General features: G+C 43.5%; 1 protein-coding gene across 3 annotated transcripts in view; it reads left to right on the top strand.

Annotated features, from left to right (window-relative positions):
• The window catches only part of GABRG3 (gamma-aminobutyric acid type A receptor subunit gamma3), a 423,309-nt gene that overhangs the window by 334,382 nt on the left and 67,501 nt on the right, over positions 1-21,426 (top strand). The gene's annotated exons all lie outside the window — the stretch shown is intronic.

Here is a 21,426-nt window from a genome sequence, read left to right as displayed (position 1 = left end):
AGAAGCCCATAAAAGAGACTGAGAATGAGTGACCAGAGGTCACCAGAGGACCAGAGACCAGTAGGAGGAGAACCGGGAGAGCGTGGTGTCAGCGAAGCCAAGGTTGGATAATATTTACAGGAGAAGGGGGTCGTTGACAGAGTCAAAGACAACTAAGAGTTTGAAGAGGATTAGGATGGAGTAGAGGCCGTTGGATTTGGTGAGAAGGTCTTTGAGAGAGTAGCTTTTGGCGAGGAAAAGGGGTGGAAGCTAGATTGGAGGAAGTCAAGGACAGAGTTGTAGGAGAGGAAGTTGAAGCTGTGGATTTAGACAGTTCGCTCAAGGAATTTTGAGAGGAATGGTAGGAGGGAGATGGGAGGATAATTAGAGGAGGGAGGGATCAAAGGAAGGTTTTTTTTTTAAGATAGGAGGTACATGACTATGTTTAAAAATAATGGGGCCTTTGGAGAGCATTGGAAAGCAAACAGTTGAAGATGGCAGTCAGGGAGGAAAGAAAGGATGGGGCAAGTGTTTTATAAAGTGTGAAGGGATGGGTTAGAGACACAGGTGAAGAGGGTGGATTTTGAGAGGAAATAGGAGGTCGCTTCTTGAGATACCAGTTGGGAAAATGGAAGAGTAGAAGAAGGGGAAGGAGAAGGGAGGGACTAAAGAGGAGCAGGGATTAGGAGAACACAACAGACGGTTTCAGTTTTCTCAATAAAGTATGTGGCTAAGTCATTCGGGGCAAATGATGGGGGTAGGAGGCAGGGCAGCATGTTTGAGGAATGAGTTAAATGTCTGAAATAACTGGTGAGGGCAATGGGAATGGGAGTTAAAAAGGATGGAGAAATAATTTTGGTAGACACAGTGGAGGGTAGAGCTAAAACAGGCAAGGACGAGTTTGAGATGGACGAAACTGGGATTCCAGATAGCAGTGCCCCACAGTTCATGCCCTGTGGAGGTGATCCAGGGTTGTTAGTGGGACGAGATTGACAAAAGGATAGGGGAGAGAGGGTAGTGTTGAGGGCATCAATTTGGTCATCAAGGGAAGGGAGTTTGGGCTAAATGGGGCGTGATGACTTGAGAAAATTGGTGCAGGTCAAAAGATCATAGATCTCTGTCTGGGAACAGGTCAGGTCAGTGTAATCCTCAGATTGAGAGGGAGAAATACAGTGAAAATAATAGAAATCAAGCCTAACCAACATTATAATAGAAAACCTTATGTATCTCTTGGCCACTACCAAAAATGCCTCTTCAGATAGTAGGTTACCCTTAGCAAGCACTCCACATTTAAATCAAACTATTTTTCAGGGCAAGCAACTATGAAACAGGTTGCCAAACCTTCATACATTAATCCCAATGATCTTTTATTTGTTATGTGCTGGAAAAAAAGAAGGTTTTTACCCAGGCTAATAAGCCGTACTAAAAAAAAATATTTTTTTCACATTTCAGAGTTTAACTGACTATTTAAATTAATATCTGAGGAATTAAAAGAGATTAGAGGGAAAACAGAACATCTTTTAAAGCAATTAACACTCTTGTGCCAACAGTCGAAATAAGCTCTCTCCTGTTCCTAATCAGGCACACACTACTTTATTTCCAGGTTGAAGTAAGTAGCTAAATTGCCCCACTGAAGATAATGCTGATGCATCATTGGAATTGGACACTTACAATTTGATCACACATTTCAGAAGAATGTGTATCAATTAAGATTGACGGGAAGATGCAGCAACAGGGCTGAGGTGCCTCCTACCCCTTCCTCCGTGGAGGATGGCTAAGAGGCTGAGCCATTTTCTGGGTTGAGGGGCCATTTTACACTTTCTGGAGTCAAGGTTGGACCTGACTCCAGGTGAACTTCTGTCTGGTCTAGTCGAGGCTGGGGGCCAGGTTGGAGGAGAGTCAGGGGGCCACACGAGGGATCAGGGCAGGGGGGTAGTGATAAAAAAAAAAGCAAGATATCCCCCTCTGAGTCTGAACCTGCTACTGAGGAAGGAGGATTGGGCTCAGGCTGTTTTCAGTTTTGCCTTCTAGCCTCACAGCTCTTTCAAAGAGAGCATTTCTTTTCAGAAGTGTAATAGACCGTCAGTCAGTCAGTTGTATTTATTCAGTATTTACTGTGTGCAGAACACTGTACTAAGCGGTTGGCAGAGAAGAAATGTGGCTTAGTGGCTTGGGAGTCAGTTACCTCATGTATAAAATGGGGATTAAGACTGTGAGCCCCACGTGGGACAATCTGATTACCTTGTATCTACCCCTGCTCTTAGAACAGTGCCTGGCTTTCCCTTCCCACTGTCCATACCTTCGTTCAGTGCCAGGCTTCCTTACTCGCTTACATAGTTCATGAGGGCTGAGATCATGTCTATTAACTCTATTGCACTTTCTCAAGCGTTGACCCCCGGCCCACGTCCTACCTCAGGCCTGGAACGCCCTCCCTCCTCACATCCACCAAATTAGCTCTGTTTCCCCCTTCAAAGCCCTACTGAGAGCTTGCCTTTCCAGAATGAGGCCCCCTTTTCCTCTACTCCTCCTCCCCTCCCCATCGCCTCTTCTCCCTCCCTCTGCTCTACTCCCTCCCTGCGGCACAGCACTTGTTTATATTATGTACATATTTATCATTCTATTTGTTTTATTAATGATGTATATATAAATGTAATTCTATTTATTTATATTGATGCTATTAATGCCTGTCTACTTGTTTTGTTGTCGGTCTCCCCCCTTCTAGACTGTGAGCCCATTGTTGGGCAGGGAGTTTATCTATTTGTTGCCAAATTGTACTTTCCAAGGGCTTAGTACAGTGATCTGCACACAATAAGTGCTCAATAAATATGATTGAATGAATGAATGAAAGAATGAATACAGTAGGCGCAGGATGAATACTATTCATGAGGAGGAGGATGGTGATGATGATGATGATGATGGTAGCAATGATTATGTTGATGATAAGGATGTTGATGGTGACCATAGTGATGATGAGGGATGAAGTCAGACATTTTACAGTGGTCTTCCAGATTTCAGCTGAGATATTACCTCCTTACATTCTTTGGAGCTTTTCTTTCACTGTGACCTGAAACTAATCCCCATGTCCTCCATGTCCCCTTTCCCTTCCCACTCTCCTTGTTGGTTTCCAATTTTGACTCTCCTTAAGAGAAGTTGTTCAAGTGTCCTACAGTATTCCCAATTCATGTCCCACCCTGCATAGCTGAGTTGAGGTGAGAAGAACTTCAGCACCAGGAGACCAGCTTTGTTCAAGGACTTCACTGTTGTATTGTATTCTCCCAAGTGTTTAGTACAGACCCCTGCACAGAGTAAGCACTCAATAAATACCACTGATTGATTTGATATTTGCCCTATCCACAATACTTGTATACAGATCCTTACACTCTGCTGCTTCTCCTTTGCGGAATTTATTTAAATGCCTCTCTCCTCCTCTAGACTGCAAGCTTCTTGTTGGCAGGGATCAGGTCTACAAACTCTATTGAACTGTACTCTCCCAGGTGCTTACTTAGTACAGTCGAGTGAAGAAGCAGCGTGGCTCAGTGGAAAGAGCACGGGCTTTGGAGTCAGAGGTCATGGGTTCTAATCCCTGCTCTGCCACTTGTCAGCTGTGTGACTGGGCAACCAGTCATCTGTAAAACCTCATCTGTAAAATGCGGATGAAGACTGTGAGCCCCCTGTGGGACAACCTGATTGCCTTGTAACCTCCCCAGCTCTTAGAACAGTGCTCTGCACATAGTAAGTGCTTAATAAATGCCATTATTATTATTGAATTATTATTAATAATTAATTATTATTGAATAATTGTTGAATTATTATTATTATTATTACAGTGCTCTGCACATGATAAGCACTCAGTGAATACCACTGATCTTTCCCTTTGATGTTAAGTAAAGCTCATAAGCGATGCTTAGAGAAACAGCATGGCCTAATGGATAGAGCATGGGCCTGGAAGACGGAGAACCTGGGTTCTAATTCCAGCTCTGCCACTTGTCTGTTGTGTGACCAGGGGTGAATCACTTACCTTCTCTAGGCCCAAGTTACCTCATCTGTAAAATGGGGCTTAAGACTGTGAGCCCCATGTGGGACATGGACTGTGTCCAATCTGATTCTCCAGCACTTAGAAGAGTGCCTGGCACGTAGTAAGTGCTTACCAAATACCACTATTATTATTGGTATTATTTCTGGATTGATGTGCTCCAGGAGTTGGATGACGTGTTCTGTGAAGGGTTTGGGTCTCCCAGCCAGAGAGAAACCAAGAGGACTTTCTGTGACCCCCCTCATGACCCGCTCCTCCCCTTCCCACAGGGGCGTTTCTGAGCCCAGTTCCCTCCTCTAGGAGGAGGTCCTTGGTGGCCTCTGCCCCCTTTTCCTGCTGTAGTGGAAAAGTAGGGAGGAAGTTGGACTGTATCTAAACTGAAGAGCTTATATATACCACAGCAATGAGTACCATGCACAGGATTCAGGGCACAGAATCTCTGGAAAGCCATTTCCTCCATCAGGAATGCATGTGGACTTCAGGCATGTGGAGAAGACTGGGGGGATGAGCACCACCTCACCATCAGATTGGTCAAATGACTGAGAGATGTCAATTATAGGGGATGTGATGCCATGTTCCATTATAATTCAACCCTTTCTACTATGGATTTGTAGATCCATAGGTTCCCAGACACGTTTGTAATTCAAAGAAATGCCTCTTAAGCAAAACGCATCCCCATCCCACTCCATATCGACAGTCTTCCCAAAGAAATGTTTGACTCCTCGATTTGATTTTTACTTCCTGTCTCCTGTCGTTCTCTGCCCAGTAGCTCACTATGTTGCCTAGGTAACAGAATTCTGGGACAGTGATTAACTCTATGTTGCTAAAATAGATTTTTAGCTGTTTGTATAGTTTCCCCATTGAGGACTGATATAGATTGTGGGACAAGAGCTGCATCTGACCATTCATTCATTCATTCATTCACTCAGTCATTTTTATTGAACACTTATTGTGTGCAGAGCACTGTACTAAGCACTTGGAAGAGTACAGTACAACAATAAACAGTGACATTCTCTGTCCACCAAAAGCTTACAGTCTACGGGGGGGAGACAGACATTAAAATAAATAAATTAATTACAGAGAAGTAAATAAGTGCAGTGGGGCTGGGAAGGAGGAAGAACAAGGGGAGCAAGGCTGGGAGATGCAGAAGGAATTAGGAGAAGAGGAAAGAGGGGCTTAGTCAGGGAAGGCCTCGTGGAGTAGATGTGCCTTCAGTAAAGCTTTGAAGGGGGTGGATACGGAGATGGATTGGCAACAACTGGAGATTTTTGAGAAGGGGGGTGACCTATCTTAGAGAAGCAGTGTGACTCAGTGGAAAGAGCACAGGCTTTGGAGTCAGAGGTCATGGGTTCAAATGCCGACTACACCAATTATCAGCTAGGTGACTTTGGGCAAGTCACAAATTCTCTGTGCCTCAGTTCCCTCATCTGTAAAATGGGGATTGAGACTGTGAGCCCCACATGGGACAACCTGATCACCCTTATCCCTCCAGCGCTTAGAACAGTGCTTTGCACATAGTAAGCGCTTAACAAATACCATCATTATTATTATTATTATATCCTGAATCTTTCTGTAGAAAGATGATTTGGGCAGGGGAATGAAGTATGGACTAGAGTGAGGAGAGACAGGAGATTGGGAGATCAGAGAGGAAGCTGATGCAGTAATCTATGTGCTCAGTAATCTATGGGATGAGTGATTGTATTAACGTGGTAGCAGTTTGGATGGAGAAGAAAGGGTGGGATTACAGTGATGCTGTGAAGGTGAGACCACAGGATTTGGTGGTGGATTGAACATGTAGGTTGAATGAGAGAGCAGAGTCAAGGATAATGCCAAGGTTACAGGCTAGTGAGACGGGGAGGATAGTGGTGCCATCTTCAGTGAGAGGAAACTCCAGGAGAGGACAGAGTTTGGGTGGGAAGATAAGGAGCTCTGTTTTGGACATATTAGGTTTGAGGTGATGGGAGGACATCCAAGTAGGGATGTCTCGAAGGCAGGAGATGTGAGCCTGGAGAGAGGGAGAGAGATCGTGGCTCAGTGGAAAGAGCATGGGCTTTGGAGTCAGAGGTCATGAGTTCAAACCCCGGCACTGCCCTTTGTCAGCTGTGTGACTTTGGGCAAGTCACTTAACTTCTTTGTGCCTCAGTTCCCTCATCTGTAAAATAGGGATTAAGACTGTGAGCCCCCTGTGAGACAACCTGATCACCTTGTAACCTCCTCAGCGCTTAGAACAGTGCTTTGCACATAATAAGCGCTTAATAAATGCCGTCATTATTTTTATTATTATTATCAAGGGGGGGATATGTCGTGCCTCTGGACTGGAATGCCTTTCCTCCTCAAATCTGACAGACAATTACTCGCCTCCCCTTCAGAGTCTTATTGAAGGCACATCTTCTTCAAGAAGCCTTCCCTGACAAAGTGCCCCTTTTCCTCTTCGCCCACTCCCTTCTGCATCGTCCTGATCGCTCGCTTTGTTCTCTCCCCCTCGGCCCCTGCAGCCCCACTGCACATATGTAGTAATTATGGTATTTGTTAAGCGCTTACTATGTGCCAAGCACTGTTCTAAGTGCTGGGGTAGATACAGGACAATGAGGTTGTCCCATGTGGGGCTCACAGTCAATCCCCATTTTACAGTTGAGGGAACTGAGACACCGAAAAGTTAAGTGACTTGCCCAAAGTCATACAGCTGACAAGCGGTGGAGCCAGAATTCGAACCCATGACCTCTGACTCCCAAACCCGTGCTCTTTCCACTAAGCCACGCTGCTTCTCATTAGCCACGCTGCTTCTCAGATATGTACATCTCTGTAATTTTTAAATTTATGTTGATGTATGTATTCCCCTCTCTAATAATAATAATAATAATGATGGCATTTGTTAAGCGCTCCAATGCTCCAATTAGAACAGTGCTTTGCACATAGTAAGGGATTAATAAATGCCATTATTATTATGTGCCGAGCACTGTTCTAAACGCTCTCTAGACTGTAAGCTCATTGTGGGCAGGGAATGTGTCCATTCTTGTGTTGAACTCTTCCAAGCACTTAGTACAGTGCTCTGCACACAGTAAATGCTCAGTAAACACGATTGAATGAATCCCGCCTCTGGCCTGTTATGCCCTCTCTTTTCACATCTGACAAAAACTCTCCCTAGTGACAAAGTTTTATTGAAGGCACATCTCCTCTAAGAGGCCTTCTCTGAGTAAGCCCTTATATCTTCTTTTCCCACTCCCTTCTGCATCGCTGAGCCCCACAGGACTTAAATATACATCTGTAATTTTAATTACCTACATTAATGTCTTTCTCCCTCTCTAGACTGTAAACTCACTGTTAGCAGGGAATGTCTGCTACACTGTTGTGTTGCACTTTCCCAAGCTCTTAGTACAATGCCCTGCACACAGTAAGTGCTCAGTAAATGTGATTAATTGGCTAATTGTCTCCGCTTCCTAGGAATAAGGAATGACTCTCCTTTAGCAATCTGGAGCTAAACAGCCCTCATGGATTAAGGGATACTCCCACACCCTCCCCAAATCCAAATTTCAATTTTACAGGGGCAAAGTTCAGATCCTTGGTAAAAGAATATTAAACTTTACCCTCTCCCTCTGGTTCTTCTTTGTCTAACAAGTTCCGGGAAACCAACCATCAACCCTCAAGAGCTCATTAGCTTCAATTTTTCAAACTCAGAGGGTTGTACCATTTGCTAAAACCCTCTGGTTCTGCAGGAGCAGTGGATTGTTGAGGAATCAGAGTACTCCCTTTCCCATCCTGCTGTCATTAACTTGAGGAACAGACTCCACTTCCCACACCTCCCTCCATCAGCCGTTACTCCTGACAAGAGTAAATAATAATAATAATAATGGCATTTGTTAAGCACTTACTATGTGCCAGGCACTGAGGTAACTGAGACTCACAGAAGTGAAATGACTTGCCCAAAGTCACACAGCAGAAGCTGCTTACTATGTACCAGGCACTGTACTAAGTACTGGGGTGGATACAAGCAAATCAGGTTGGACACAGTCCCTGTCCCATGTCAGGTTTACAATCTCCATCCACATTTTACAGATGAGATAACTGAGGCCCACAGAAGTGAAGTGACTTGCCCAAAGTCACATGGCAGAAGAGTGGTGGAACCGGGATTAGAACCCATGACCTTCCAACTCCCGGGTCCATGCTCTATCCACTATGCCATGCTGCTTCTCGGAACACGTTCTTCTGCCCGTGTGTATGGGAGCAGCCTTTAGACTCAGATTTCTTGTGAACATTTCCTTGAGGGTCTTGTTCCCTGGTGCCTTGGTTCGTACTTTCCATGAATGAGCCTCAATTGCCCAAATCATTCTTTAGGACTTACACTGGTGACTGACCATCCATTTCAACAGTCATTGGAAGAAATCAGTTTTTCTTTGCTTACCAGGAATTCCTCAGTTTCCCCATTAAGTCCCCTTCTCCCTCCTGGGTGGATACATCCAGTTCCAGGAATTTTTTTCCATCTACTACAGCATTTTGATCCAAAATATCCTGAGATCATTCCAGTTTTTGATCTAGTTCCTCTTACATGACTGCAGAAAGCATTTTGGGTGGGGGGGGGAGCCCTCTAATATCTTCTTACAGAGTAAAAACACACACACACACACACACACACACACAGAGAAACCTCTCATCAACCCTCCAAAGGATGGGATCCTGTCTTTCAGAACCCCGGATCTGTTAGGGACCTGGAGAGACAATCCGATCTAGCTCTTTGCCTCAAGGAACGTGAACAAATCAGCTATCCAGGTCAGGGATACAAAGTAACCCCTGCATTTATATACCTCTCTTGAAATTCTGTTACTCCTCATTGTCTGTACTTTATTTTAGTGTCTGTCCACTGTTAGATTGTAGGTTACATGGGGACAGAGACCAAGTCTAACTCTAGCGAACTTTTCCAGCACTAAGTACATTATTCCACACTTAAGAACTCAGTAAATGCACACTGCTTCTATAAATCTATGAATCTGCCTCTACCAATGTGATTTGTGAATGTGTGTATCTCATTTAGACAGTCTGTACTAGGCAGCTGATCAAACTGAAGGCCGTAGTCAACTGTGCACTATCTGATGAAAATGCTATGTAACACAGTCCATTTTGGCAGAATGACTAATACAGAAAAAGTGCAGAGATCCTCACCATGACCATTCTACTGTGGTCAGTGACTTTACCAAAGAATTCAGGGCTCTATAAGGGGCTGAACAAATTTGGTTGTCTGAGAAATTCACCAAGTTCCTTCAGTTGAAAGAGCTCTGTTTGTCCCACTTCCCATCCCCAATGGAGGAAAGAAGGGTTGGGTGGAAGTCTCTTGACCATGGAGTTGCCTTTATATTGAATTATCCGAGTGGCTGGCTGATTTTCTTTATTCCCCGTTGATTTTTGCTGGAGATTATCAGTTTGGGAGACTAGGCTGGCATTAAGGGGAATGGCAAAAAAATAAAGGAAACAGATATTGTCACTCAGGCCATCCCTGAGGGAGAGGTAGGGATATGGTGTGATGGAACTAACGTGAGTTATCATGTTTCACCTATCATTCACTAATTCATTTACTCTTCCCTATGATTACATAGACAAACTATATGTAATAAGCTGTAATTTGTAAAGAATGAATTTTATTCTGCCTCTGCTACTTTTATGTTGGGGGGATTTGTTTTCTTCAGTGGGGATTGGGGCAGAGGAGAAGGAGATAGGGAGTGCACCTGTCTAAAGAGCAGAAGAGATTTTTCCAATTTTCTCAGTTGAACAGGGTCTCCATGGGAACTGCTTACAGGTCTTCACCCTAAAATATTAGTGGCTGGAAAAGGGAGGTGAGTAGCATTGCTGGAGAGCCCTCTGTCTCTAATCCTGCCGTATGGGGGTGATGGCTGGAATCTCATTCCCTTTTAGCTTCAGCTTAGGTTTTTATATTTCTCCTTCAGCTCCATCATACAATATATCTAATTGCATATCCTTCCCATTAATGCACCAATGACTCGCACGTGTTAATGAGCAGGTGACTAATAGTCATCAGCAGAGTGTATATGTGCCATCCATTCCTAATATGCAGCTGGGGCAGGTGAGAAGTAGTTGTCAGAGAAAATAAGCAATAGCTGTTCCAGTAATGGTGATGGTTTGCCTTGAGCCATCTACACTCTCTTACCTGGTCCCCTGAGGACTGGCAAGATTTCAAAGTGGCTGATAACAGTTAGAGGGGCAGATGGCGGCACAGGAAAGTATATTTCCATGTTCTCTGCATTTTAGTCCACTTTCTCCAAGGTCACCAGTGATCTCTTTGCCAAATCTAATGCCCTCTACTCTGTCCTAATCCTCTTTGTCCTCTCAGCTGCCTTTGATCCTAGAGACCATCCCTCTCTCTTGGAAACACTATCTAACGTTGGCTTCACTGCACCAGGCCTCGCCTGGTAATTCCCCTCCTAATTCTTTGGCCATTCCTTCTCAGTCTCTCTCACTGGGCCTTCATCTGCTTCCCGCCCTCAGAGCTCTGTTTTGGGTCCTGTTCTTATTCATTCATTCAATCGTATTTATTGAGTGCTTACTGTGTGCAGAGCACTGTTACTAAGCACTTGGGAAGTACAAATCGGCAACATATAGAGACGGTCCCTACCCAACAACGGGCTCACAGTCTAGAAGCGGGGAGAAATTTTTATTGTGTTCTCATTTTACATTCACTCCCCTCGGAAACTCACCCTCTCCCAAGACTTCAATTACCAACTCTTCTCAGATGACTCCCAACTCCATCTCACCAATCAATCACTCAATCAATGGTATTTATTGAGCGCTTACTATGTGTAGAGTACTGTACTAAGCGCATGGGAGAGTACAATACAACAGAGTTGTTCAATGTGTTCCCTGTCCACAACGAGCCTACAATTCAGAGGGAGCTTACAGTCTCTCCTCTGCAATCTCACATATCCTGCTGCCTCCAAGATAGGTTTACATGGATGTCCCACCAACATCTCAATCTCAAAATGACCCAAACTGAGCTCCTCAAATTCCTTCCAAATCCTCTCCTCCATCTAACTTTCCCATAACTGTCGACAACCACAGCAGAAGTCATTGTTTACGGTGTGCAAATCACTGAACTAAGCACTGGGAATGAATTCTCAGGTGAGCATTACCCACAGTTCCTGGCTCTCAAGAGGCTCACGATCTAAGAATAAAGGGAGACAGGAGAGGGAGGAAGAGGCCTGGTGTTGGAAACATAAGGAGAAAATTAAACAATAAAAAACATGAAAGCAACATAAAAGATGATGACATGGATAAATTCAAAATCAAATCAAAGCTGTAGGGTACTGTGGTTAGACAACAAGCAATCAATGATATACTTTTCAGCATTTACAGTGTATAAACCATTTTCCTAAGTGCTTGGGAGAGTACAATGGAGATGGTAGATATGATCTTTTGCCCTTAAAGGGGCTTAGTGTGTCAGGGTTCTGGAGGATCAGAGTCCAACAATCTGAGTCAAAGTGAGTGCCACAGCTATGGACCTCCCAAAATTCTCCACCTCGTGGACCATGAGCCATTCCACTGGTTTCGCTCTTTCTCTCACTCATGTGTTTTGGAAGGAGGCCCCAGATTGACACACCGCGGAGGCGGATGGCAGAGGATACCACCAGCCCCCGCGTTTCTTAAGTCTGCATCCTTGACATTATCTTTGACTCTCTTCCAACCCCATATTTAATCTGTCACCCAATCCTGCTGGTCTCCTTCCACATCATCTCCAGAACGTGCCCTTATACAACCTGCCACCATTTATGGCCCCAGAACTTGTCATATCCCAATCTGATTACTGCATCAGCCTCCTCCCAGGCCCCTATCTCCAGTATGTCCCCTTTCCAGTCCATATTTCACTCTGCTGCCCGTATCAGTTTTCTGAATGATCATACTGCACATATCTTGGCTCTCTTTAAGTACCTCCTAAGGGTGCCCGTCCCTCTCTGCATCAACAAACTCCTGACCGTTCACTTTAAGGCACTCAATCAGAAAAAATCTACTCTGCCCCCATCACATTTACCAAATCACTGTTCTCCCCCATCTTCAAGGCCCTTCTGAAATCACATCTGCTGCAAGAGGCTTCCCTGATTAGTCTCACATCTCTCCAGCCTCTCTCTCCCATTTCTGGCACTTCAGGACTTCGACATCACCAAAGCACTTGGAAACTCCTCCCCACATCCAAGCTTGTAGAACACCACTTTCATTCTCCTTAAGCCATGTTGACTACCTATTGCTCTCCTTCTCTTTCCTAGGACTTGGAGTATGTGTAAATCTCCATGATCTTCAAGGCAACACCTTTCTTCTGTCTTCCTTTACAGCTACTTCTTCCTGGGTCAGCTCTTCAATTATAAGTAATTTCCAATCAGTTTCTTCAGTCCACAGTGGTTCCAGGCTAAGATCTTCAGGCCCTCCTGTTTCCTTGTTCCCTCACTAGAATTTTCCGTGCCTATTCAAGAGTTCAGGCCTCCCCCCAGATCAATGAGAATTTCACCTGTATGGAATTGAGGCAATCCAACCCTTCCAAATCTAGTTTAAATTTCTCCCCCTTAAGTTAGGTCACCTCACCCAAAAAGGTTTCACCCCTGAGGAATCTTGTCTATTTCCAAGAAATAATCCCATTGGATTAATCCATCTGTCCCTATATCATCTAACCATTAGGTTAGTTTATATTCCCCCAAAAGGACTCGTCTTTTGCCAAAACGTTTCCCCATTGTATTAGTTTGTTCCCAAATTATCTTCCCAGTGAGTAATCTTGTATGTTCTCCCAAAATATTTTCCCTTTCTTTATAAAACAGATTCCCATTCATTATGAGGTGAAGGATAGAATTCATTTTCCCCAGAGAGTTTTCAAAATATACCTTTCTGGCTAAAATATGGATGAATACAAGGATGCTCATTTGAAATAGTTTGCTTTAAAATAGCAATAAACACCATACTCCAAAAAAGGGTTGATGATGAGTTACTTGAGTTTTAGTATTTCATTTCAACACAAGGATGCCAGTGTAATCCCACAGGTATTTACTGGCAGAGGCTGAGAGTTATGGAAGAAGCATATAAAGGATTCCTAGGAGCTAATTTCTGCATCATTGAATCTGCATTTTGTAATTATGCTGCTGAAGGGGAGGAAACATGAGTTCTAGAGTTTGGACGGTGGTGGCGAGTTTCAAAGCACATTTCGTCTTCCAAATTATTGACATACTACAGGTTTGGGAAAAGTTGAGCAGACATGGAAGAAAATTTGGTACAGAGTTCTTTGTGTAGTAAACATTCAATAAATACCACTGATGGATTGATTGATTATCCCAGCCTTGCTAATTCCATGTTTTTCAACAAGCTTCACCAGAAAACGTCTCCCCTTCATCTGGGGTCAAGGAGCAGCCTGCCTTTCTGATGATTTTTGAAAAATGTTCTTGTTCCTTTAAACCTTAGTAATACCTCCCACACAGAACCTGGTACTCACTTGTTTCTTCTCCTACCGATGAGCTCTCCCTGGGCCAGAAGAGTGCAATAACATCCCTAATTACATGATCAGCAGCTACTAGAACTTTCAAAGAGTAAGGGTTAAGGGGTAGCCTGGGGAAATATGGCAAAACTGTGAGGAAGGAACATACTGGTTTCCCTCCCCCTTTAGATTTGAGCCCTTTGTGAGGCAGGGGCTGGGCTGGTCTGCTTGCAATGTATCTTCTCCAGTGCTTAGAACAATGCTCAGTGCATAAAATTATTATTTTTATGATGGCATTTGTTGAGTACTTATTATACGCCAAACTCAGTTCTAAGTATTAGGGTAGGTACGAGATTATCAATGTTGACACAGTCACTATCCCACATGGGGCTCGCAGACTAGGTAGGAGAAAGTAGGATTGAATGCCAATTTTATGGATTAGGAAACTGAGGCACACAGCAGACATATGGGAAGCAGCATGACCTAGTGGAAAGAGCACGGATCTGGGATCGGGCAACCTGGGTTCTAATCCCAGTTCTGCCACTTGTCTGCCTTGTGACCTTGGGCAAGTCACTTAACTTTCCTGTGCCTCAGTTCCCTCATCTGCAAAATGGGGAGTCAATGCCTCTTTTCCTTCCCCATTAGTCTGTGAAACCCATGTGGGACCTGATTATCTTGTATCTACACTAGGACTTAGAACAGTGTGTGACTCAAAGTAAGCACTTAACACATACCACAGTTAAGTGGTGGAGTTGGGATTAGAATTCAAGTCCTCTGATTCCCAGCCCCATGCTATTCCACTAGGATACACTCCTTCATGGTCAAAAAGGACCTGGAAAACAAGTGTCATACCCCATTCTTTTATAACTTTCAGGGACAATGACATAATTTGATATTTTAGAAGAATGGATCTTTGTGACTTTCTTTTCAGTGACACTAACACAAGCTAAATGTTTATCCCCAAGAAGAAGGACAATTTGTACGGTAGGTTTCAGTTTTTAGAAATAAAGTGTCATTCTTGATTTTTTTCATATGAACATAGATGAAATGCTGCCTGCCTTTCATACACTCATGTGAACCTCCTTCCAATTTGCAAGCTGTTTATCCCTATTCAGTTTCGAGGAAGGCATTGGAAAGGGAGACTTTCAGCTCTGGGGAATCCATTTCTCTGTGAAATCTCCTTCTGCTTTAAATAGTTCCACTTGACAAGTAATCTCCATTACTAGAGGGATAACCATCCTTTTTCTAAAGCATGCCTCCATTTTGCAGCTCAGAAAATTCTCAAAGGTTTTTTCCGGCTGTCTGGTGATTTGAGAAAATGTAGCTTCTGCCCTGCCACAAGCCATCAAGGACACTGCACTCCCCAAATGGCTTTTGTCTCTTGAAGTGGGTGGCCCAGCAATCAAATCAATGGTATTTATTGAGCCCTTACTGTGTGCACAGCATTGTACTCAACACTTGGGAACACCGAGTCTTCATTAAGAGAGCATGGGACTGCGAGTCAAAGGACCAGGGTTCTAATCCCAGGTCTGTCACATACCTTTGGTCAAGTCTCTTAACTTCTCCGTGCCTCAGTTCTCTAAGCTGCAAAATGGGGATTCAGTATCTGTTCTTCCTCCTACTTAACCTGTGAGCCTGATGATCTTGTATCTACCCCAGCACTTGAATACAGTGCTTGGCACATAGTAAATGCTTAGCAAGTACCATAGTGAATTGAATAGGTTCTGTGGGGCCGAACATGGGGTGAATATCAAGAGCTTCAGGGGTAGACTTCCAAGAACAAAAGTGACCAGAGGGATGGGGTCTTAGGGGGAAATGAGAAATGAGGACAAGGAAGGCCTTTTGGAGGAGATTTGATTTTAGGTGGGCTTTGAAGGTGGGGAGAGGGTTGGTCAGTCTGATATTCATTCATTCAATTGTATTTATTGAGCACTTACTGTGTGCAGAGCATTGTACTAAGTGGAGAAGCAGCATGGCTCAGTGGAAAGAGCAGGGGCTTTGCAGTCAGAGTTCCTGGGTTCAAATCCCAGCTCCGCCAACTGTCAGCTGTGTGACCTTGGCCAAGTCACTTAACTTCTCTGGGCCTCAGTTACCTCATCTGTAAAATGGGGATTAAGACTGTGAGCCCCCCGTGGGACAACCTGATCATCATCTTGTAACCACCCCACTAATATCTCTCTCTATATGTATATGCAGACCCCACTAATATCTCTCTATATAGGTAGTCGAGATGTAAATGGTTAAGGTAATTGCAAGTAGTTACAGAAATGTCTGAGATGTGTGATGTGCTTTTATGATTTGGGATGCTGGGAATGAATTAAGGATGGCTTATTGGAGGAGGGGCAATTTCAGTAGTACTAGTACTAATGGTATTTATCAAGGGCTTCTGATGTACAGAGCCCTGTAATAATTGATGGGAAAGAATATCCAGCAACGTTCCTGCCCCTCAGGGTGTCTCCAGTCTAGAAATGAAGGTAGGGAGAGGATAATTCAGGATATAGGCAATTGGGAAAGGGAGAATAATGGTCTTACTGATACAAGTCTCTCCTGATTGTCTTTCTATCTCTGTGGCCACCCCTTCTTAGTGTCTTAGGGTCTTAAACTGGCCATTCTTCTGCTTCCCGGTCCCTAACATTGACTGTTCCTCCAGGCTCTTCTCATTCACTGTATACTCACTCACTTTGGGAGTTCCTCCACTTCACTTTCACCTCTGCATGGACGACTCTCAAATCTATCCCGCCTGCCCTGAGTTCTCCTGTATATATGTTTGTACATATTTATTACTCTATTTATTTTACTTGTACATATCTATTCTATTTATTTTATTTTGTTAGTATGTTTGGTTTTGTTCTCTGTCTCCCCCTTTTAGACTGTGAGCCCACTGTTGGGTAGGGACTGTCTCTATATGTTGCCAACTTGTACTTCCCAAGCGCTTAGTACAGTGCTCTGCACACAGTAAGCGCTCAATAAATATGATTGATTAATTGATTGATTCTCACCTGCTCTGTCATATCATCAGCCCACCTAACTCCAGAGCATCAACCATCAGGGCCTCTCTTGGGGGCATGGGGCATCATATTTTGTAGGACCCCCTCCCGACTCCAGTGTGATGCAGAATATCATTATGCCTGCCCTGTCCCCTCTTGCTCAGCCAGGGGTTGATTCTGGACTCCTTGACAAGGGGAAGAGAGAAACGGGTTTTCACTGAAATAAAGCAAACAAAACCAAACCCCATACCAGACCACCCCCTCCCTGCCATCAGCCTTGTTCTGGCCTAACCACTCCAACTCTGGCTCCTGGAGCCAGGCCGTAGAGTCAGGGACAGGGGAAGCAGGGCTCATCTTCACCTGGGGGTCCGTACCAAACTGGACATTCAGAGGACAGGAAGGGGTAGGGGATGGAGGGATGGAGATCAGGAGTCCTTATGTTTCTCGTCTTAGTGCTGGAGGAATTGCAAGAGAATGATTATTATAATGGAGTGAGGTATAGTGGTGGTCTGCCTCCTTTCCTTCCTGCATGTCTGGGGACTCACTCTCCTTCTCGACTTACCTGAAGGCCCAGAAACTGGTGTTTGATGGGGGTTTGCTTAGCTGAAATGAATGATGGCTTCCAGCCAGATTCTGAACCTAGAGGTTTCCTGAGCTGGGCTGAGCCAGCCTGCCGCTCCCACAGTTCCCAGTGTCATGGGGAGAGGCCCCCACAAAACAGAGGCCCTGGCCTGCAGCTCCTAAAGTCCCTAAATTAATCTGAACCAATCCAACAAAAAAACAATGTAAGCTTCTACTCTTATAGGTATTTCACCTTCAACCACACCCCTGAGGTTCCTTTCCTCTTGTAAGCCACAATACCAGATGGTCAAGTTCTCCTTTTGACTCAGGTTTGAATTAAATTTTACCCAACTCTTCATTCATTCTTCATAGCCTAAGGCAACGAATGCCTTTGCTTTTAATTGGCTCTCAGATGCCTGACTATATATACTCCCCAGAACACCCCTGAGCCTTACAAACTTTTCAGGCCTTCTGAGGTCTCCCTGCAACCTTTCCTCTCATATCATCATTCTTAGTTCAAGTGTCTTCATTCTCAAGAGATGTGATAGAGTGTTGTCTGCTTGCTTGACTGTGATTTTTTGATGCCAAGACTGCATTACTAATTCACCTTTGGAATAGGAGCTAAAATTACATCTCCTCCAAGAGGTCTTCTCTGGCTGAACTCTCTTTCTCCGCCCCCACAATTATTATTAGTAGTAGTAATAGTACAGTGGAAAAAAAAGGGTTGGGATCACCTAGTAAACAGTCAACAGATATCATTATTATTGTTATTGTCATTATTACTATTATTGTTATTATTATAGCCACAACCATGCTTACACTGTGATTTAATGATGTTGTAACTACCCCAGGGCTTAACCAGTGCTTGGCATATAATAAGTGCATAACACATAACCATGAGAAGCAGTGTGGCTCAGTGGAAAGAGCACAGACTTTGGAGTCAGAGGTCATGGGTTCAAATCCCGACTCCACCAATTGTCAGCTGTGTGACTTTGGGCAAGTCACTTCACTCCTCTGGGCCTCAGTTCCCTCATCTGATCACCTGATCAGACAATCTGATCACCTTGTAACCTCCCCAGTGCTTAGAACAGTGTACATAATAAACGCTTAATAAATGCCATCATTATTATTATACCACCACTATCATTATTAAATATTAATGCTATTAAACTTGTTACAACCCTAAATTTTCCCTTAGAAGCTCACATTTACTCTCTCACTAGCCATTAGCCTTCTTTGGAAGAGGAAGATAGTGTTGGTGACTCTGTACTGATGTTTGGCAAATCGCTGAGCACCAATCCAACAGTTTGCTATCCATCTGGGCACTGAGATCCCCCATCATAATCAACATGTCAGATTCTGATATTGCTACTATGCCTCTGTCCAGATCCTTGTAGACATTTTTCTCTCTGATGGTATTTGTCAGTGTAATAGAGCCTCAGGAAGAAAAGGAGAGGATATAAAGAAAAGTTCCTCAGGCTCCCATTTGAAGACTAGAAATGGTTGAAAAAAGAAAAATCCTCAAAGCAGGTGAATTGTGTTTAAATAATCATTTTCTCAGTTGCTCAAAGGAGAGACTTTATGTGCCAAAGTATTAAAGCTGGTTTATTCATTTTGCAGTGTGAATACTGATGTTTCAATAATACACAGGGAATAGAGCTACGGGCATATATGCCTGAGCTTGGTCTAAATGTTTCCAAAAAATCCAACCCAACTCAACTCTAAAACATACAGTTTATTGCATTATTTCTGTAAATTACAGCTTTTACAAGGTTTTCGGGGGAAGGTTTTTTTTTTTTTGAAAGTAGGGTTCCTTTTGAAACTCAGGACAGTCTATTTTAACTAAGAAACTATAAGGAAATATCATTTCTCCTGGAAATCACATAAGGTATTGAGTTCAAGATCTAACACAGTAAGATAGAGCCAGACCATCTCTCTGGATTGTTGTCATAGTTTATTTTTTATTATTATTTTGGTTTTTTTGTGTGTTTTTGTTTTCTAATGGTACTTGTTAAGTTTGTGCCAAGCACTGTATTAAGCGCTGAGGTAAATACAAGATAATCAGGTTGGGTATAGTGCATGTCCCAGCTGGGGCTCACAGTCTAAATTGGAGGGAGTAATAATAATAAGACTAATAATAATACTAATAATAGTACTTGTTTAGTGCTTACTATGTGCCAGGCACTGTACTAAGCCATGGAGTAGATACAAACAAATCAGATTGGACATAGTCCCTGTCTCACATGGGGCTCACAGTCTTAAATTTAATCCCCATTTTACAGATGAGGAAAATGGATGGGACAGGAGGATGGACTGCTGGGTTCTGGGAACATCATGGGTGGGCTGCGCCAACCATGTAAGGCCATTCAGCTGATAGAGCTTCTTTTAATTCAACCTCCCCAACCCTCTAATTGGTCCTGAGCAAGAAGCCCCTTGGAGGTATGACAATAGCAAACTTAAAACATTTGCTCCTCAAAACCTTTCCCTCACCCCAGTTCTTCCTGGGAAGTAGAGGCTGGACTTTGGGAGAGACTTTCACAAATAGACTTTCAAAATAGTTACGGGACAGATAATGCATGAAATAATCCCCAACCAGTGGTGATCCTCAACAGGGAATTCATTTGTCTCAGATGGAATTCAGTAAAGTTTAAGTGCTCCCTAATAGGGGCTTATGCTTTAGGAAGATGCTTGCTCTGCCATTAGAATGATTTTTATCCCATACCCACTCAGCACAACAAGCTCTTCTGAACACAAGCAATCTATTCGGGTAGCTTTAGTAAAATAACTTTCCCATTTATTCACATCTTGTCTTTCGCCATATCAATATCTCATATTACCTTGTATGTTTGCCAATTGGAAAGCAATGCAGGTGGAAGGATTCAGTAGGCCAGGGTTAGAGAGAGAGAAAGAGAGAGAAGATCCTTGACATTTGAAGAAGATACGGCTGTTGGTAAAGTTCACCTATGAGTGCATTTGTGGGTGAAAAGTTCAATGTGGGAGTCATAGTCCCAACCACACAGGGCACACAAAAATGTTGTCCCTTGTTGACCTGGATTTTAGTACCAGATCCACCACTTGACAGCAGCATGACCTTGGAAAAGTCACTTAACCTCACTATTGTCAGTTTCCTTATGTGCAAAACTTTTTTTCTCCCTTACTCTTATATTGTGAGCCTCACAGGATGGGAACCTTGTCATATCTGATTCTTGTGTATCTATCCTTGTTCTTAGCCTAGTGCTTGGCACCAGTGACTACTTAGTGAATATCATCATACTGTTAGGTCTTTCTGCTGTGGACTGGGTCATGATAAGCCTCATCTTATCATGGACTTTGGAGTCAGAGGTCATGGGTTCAAATCCCGTCTCCGCCAATTGTCAGCTGGGTGACTTTGGGCAAGTCACTTAACTTCTCTGGGCCTCAGTTACCTCATCTGTAAAATGGGGATTAAGACTGTGAGCCCCCATATGGGACAACCTGATCACCTCGTAACCTCCCCAGCGCTTAGAACAGTGCTTTGCACCTAGTAAGCGCTTAATAAATGCCATCATCATCATCATCATTCTCTGGGCCTCAGTTACCTCATCTGTAAAATGAGGTTTAAGACTGTGAGCCCCCCATGGTACAACTTGATCACCTTTTAACCTCCCCAGTGCTTAGAACAGTGCTTTGCGCATAGGAAGTGCTTAATAAATGCCATTATTATTATTATCTTTTGCACCGAGTTTCGTCATATCAAGCCTATAACAATCACTAACACTCTCTCAGTGCAGACAGATGGGTTCGTCTCATAGTATCTTTCACTGGAGAATGAGTCATCAGCCTATTGGAGGCTGTCAGATCTTCCTCAACCTCTTCCTCCTGGATCCTTGGAGACCTCCTTGGGTTCTAGACTGCCTCAAGGCAGGCCAAGTGTTCATAAGGGATTTTCAGGGGTGTTTTGGCCCAGTTTCAGGGTCTTAACTGACCAAAAAATTTCATTCAAATACTTTCTCCTATTATTCTGAGACAAAGGACAAGCTATTTTCTCCTAACACACACACACACACACACACACACACACACACACACACACTCTCTCTCTCTCTCACTCACTCACTCACTCACTCACTCACTTTCCACTAAGGTAACCTACAAAGTTCCTGCACTTTTCCCCTTTCACATGATCATTTATGCTGATCTCATAGTTCAGAAAACCCAAAAAACAACTCTTACTTTATGACACTGTATTTGGATCAAATAGCTATATAAATGCTAATTAGATGAGATTAAAAGAAGCATCAATAATAAGTTAAAAATGTTGGGATATAGTACATTCAGCTTTCTGTCATAAATCATCTAGCTTACTGCTTGAGAAAAAGCCATCATATATATTGCCATTCGGTTGAAAGCACTTAATCACCTTGTCCTCTGCCACA

The sequence above is a fragment of the Tachyglossus aculeatus genome, chromosome 18 (genome assembly GCF_015852505.1).
Source record: "Tachyglossus aculeatus isolate mTacAcu1 chromosome 18, mTacAcu1.pri, whole genome shotgun sequence".
NCBI lineage: Eukaryota > Metazoa > Chordata > Mammalia > Monotremata > Tachyglossidae > Tachyglossus > Tachyglossus aculeatus.
This window is presented reverse-complemented; position numbering and strand designations above follow the sequence as displayed.